A 3,555-nucleotide genomic window follows, 5' to 3' on the forward strand; every position below is an offset into this window, starting at 1 on the left:
ACAGTCTTAACCCCCATTTTACAGATTAGGTAACTGAGGCCTAGAGAAGTTCAGTGACTTGCCCAAGTAGCAGAGCAGGGATTATAACCCAGGTTCTTCTGACACCCAGGCCCATGCTCTATTCACTAGACCATGCTGCTTCACATCAGCTTTCCTACTTCTCTAAACAACCTGAGCATGGGTCTGGGAATCAGAACCTGGGTTCTCGTCCCAGCTCCTCCACTTATCTGCAGTATTACCTTGGGCACATCACTTAACTTCTCTGTGCCTCCATTTGCTCCTCTGCAAAATGGGGATTCAATACAGATTCTCCCTCCTACTTAGACTATGAAATCCGTGTGGGACCTGTTTTTCTTGTGTCTATGTCAGTGCTTAGTATAGTGCTTGGCAAATAGTAAGCACTTAAACACCACACATTATTGTTATAATTGCAGCTCTCTTTCCATTCTTCACTACGTGACACAGGCCTTAGGCTATTATAGCTCATCCTTGTAAATGGTCACTTTTTTCCTCATCCAGGCTGTGGAAGGTGAAGAGATAAGAAAATCACTCAAGTCATTTAACAGCAGGGACCTTGCATGAAGAGGATGAGAGGGTAAAAAGTTTTTAGTGAGCTAGACCTATTTAGAGAACTGGAAATGTTTTTCTGAAATGATAAATGCTTTACAATTTTAAAAGCTTCAATTAGATTCCTTTACACATAATCTGCAGGAGCAGCAGATTTGTTCATGCATAAACCTAATGAACTAACCAACAAACAAAGCCGTGAGAGTATTAATGAGACATTTGTTCAGGGAATCCTAAATAACAGGCTTCAGAGGAAGTTTTCTTTGGAAAGTTCTCCAAGAAGCTCATTTCTCTGTCAGTGGAAGTAATTCTCCCTTTTTCTGATGTTGGAGAAAATCTGACTGACATGTTTGGCCCTTAACTGGTAACTACCCCATCTATAATCTAAACCTTGTCTGATAGCTTACCACAGTGCTTGGCACATAGTAAGCGCTTAACAAATTTCATAATTCTTATTATTATTATTAAGGGAATACAATGTAACAGAGTTGGTAGATATGTTGGTAGATGTGTTTTCTGACGACAAAGAGCCCATAGTCTAGAAAGGAAGAAAAAAGGCCCTGTGTATTGGCAGGTTGTACTTTAAAGTCCTAAAAAGATGGATCTCTCATAGAAAGATTACACAGCCTTACTCAATAACTTTTTTTAGTCATTAATCTGTCATAGGTTTAGGAAGTTCCTTTTAGTATAACCAATGCCCTTCCTCACTTTGTGGCACCTTCACATTGGGAGGAGGGGTTTATGGAGTGGATTTGTTCTGGGAGGGACAACTAAAGAGCACTCTGGCCCCATTGAAATGATTAAGGCTAGCAAAGGATAAGCAGTACTTCATCATTTTAGTCCTTGAAGTACTGTTTTATTATCAGCCAATTATACCCAGGCTGGATAAGTGAGAAACAAAGGGGAACTTTCCACAGAAGATTTTGCAACCTACCTTGATTACACATACCAGTGTTAAAGGCCTTTCACTGGCAAAAATTTTCCCTAACACTTTTCAGCTAATGTTCAAGCCATTTATTCTTGGGCCAACATTAACAAAAACATCTGACGATAAGCAGTGCCCTTTTTGATGAGAACCTTGTTTCATTTTGTTTCCTTACTGGCAACAAGTTGCTCAGAGAATAGTATGATTGCCCATTTAGGCATCCACCATATCTTTTCTTTCTGTCCTAATTTTTCCTTCTACATCCTTAACCTCTGGTACAGTAATCCATTTTGGACTTCTTACTATGAATTTATCCAAGCCACTATTGCACCTATTGATATTGTTGGCCTGCACAATTTCCTAGAGAAATGAATTCTATCTGCTTACCACTTGGTTCTGAAGAAATGCTTTTTGTGGTTAATTTTGAATCTACTACCTTCAGCTTTCAATGGTGCCTCTTTATAATAATGATGGCATTTGCTAAATGCATATTATGAGTGCGCTAAGCAGTGGGGTAGATATAAGTTAATCATGACCCTGTCCCTTATGGGGCTCTCAATCCAAGTAGAAGAATTTGGTGAATAACAGTTTATTTTTTCCTGACCAAAATCTTCACAAATTTATAAGCTTCCATCAAGTTCCCACTTAGTCTTCATGACCACTGATTGAGTGACCATTCTGTTTGCAGCACAGATTTAGTCCTTTCAGGGATTTTTCAGCATGTGCAGAAGGCATTGATTCTGCTGTTGAAGTATTTTCAATCTAAAAATAAAGATCCTTGTGCAGAGGATTTAGATGAAGAGTTCCATTGAATCCCAGACCTGGGTTCTTCCCATTAGAACATGCTACTTCAAATGTATATCTTATGTAGCTCTTGTCTTGTTATTTCTTATACTGTCAGGTTGTCTCTGACCCATAGCGACTCCATGGACGCATCTCTCCCAGGACGCCTCAACTATATCCGCAATCGTTCTGGTAATATATTCATTGAGTTTTCTTGGTAAAAATAAGGAAGTGGTCTACCATTGCCTCCTTCCTTGCAGTAAACTTGAGTCTCTGCCCTCTACTCTCTCCCATGCCACTGTTGCCCAGCATAGGTGAGTTTTGACTTGTAGCAGATTGCCTTCCCTTCGTTAGCCACTGCCCAAGCTAGGAATGGAATAGGTATGCCTCTGCTTGACTCTCCCTCCTGTAATCAAGACTGGTAGTGTACTGGAAACTCTCCAGGTGCAATCATGAGAGGGGATGTAACTCTTAAATATATCTTATTTTGTGTTAATTTATTTTTTTTGGTTTATTTATTCTGCCTTAGCTCTAGTACCCACAACTATAGGATTGTTTTTTGTCTTGCTTACACTTTTGATAAATATTTTCGGTTATTCTCTCTCTCCTATTATATTGTAATCAATCATTGAATCAGTCTGGGATCTTGATTAAGTACTTACTGAGTGCGAGTCCCTGTCTTAAGTGCTTGGAAGAGTGTACCAGTTGCAGGATATTCACATTCCCTCCCTTCAAGGAGCTAACAATTCAATGGGGTGATTAACCAAAATTATGCTCCTTCCCATCTCCTTGAAGGCAGGAACCATGTCTTCTACTTGAGATTAACCAAAATTATGCTCCTTCCCATCTCCTTGAAGGCAGGAACCATGTCTTCTACTTTTATTGTTCTCTCCAAATCACTTAGTTCTCTATTTTGCATTCAATAAATACCATTGATTGCCTGGAAAGGTTAGGATTTTTTACATGAAAAGGCAAAGACTCAGAAAGGACTTGATTGAAATTTACCAATTCACAAATAATAATAATAATAATGTTGGTATTTGTTAAGCGCTTACTATGTGCCGAGCACTGTTCTAAGCGCTGGGGTAGACATAGGGGAATCAGGTTGTCCCACGTGGGGCTCACAGTCTTAATCCCCATTTTACAGCTGAGGGAACTGAGGCACAGAGAAGTTAAGTGACTTGCCCACAGTCACACAGCCGACAAGTGGCAGAGCTGGGATTCGAACTCATGAGCCCTGACTCCAAAGCCCATGCTCTTTCCACTGAGCCACGCTGCAG

General features: G+C 40.0%; 1 non-coding gene across 1 annotated transcript; it reads right to left on the bottom strand.

The window, feature by feature from the left end:
• Window positions 1–2,599: 2,599 nt before the first annotated feature.
• Window positions 2,600–2,737, bottom strand: LOC114811968. The gene has a single exon (XR_003759662.1). It is a non-coding gene; the product is annotated as a small nucleolar RNA SNORA7 (small nucleolar RNA).
• Between the last annotated feature and the right edge of the window lie 818 nt (window positions 2,738–3,555).

This window comes from Ornithorhynchus anatinus, chromosome 4 (assembly GCF_004115215.2).
Source record: "Ornithorhynchus anatinus isolate Pmale09 chromosome 4, mOrnAna1.pri.v4, whole genome shotgun sequence".
NCBI lineage: Eukaryota > Metazoa > Chordata > Mammalia > Monotremata > Ornithorhynchidae > Ornithorhynchus > Ornithorhynchus anatinus.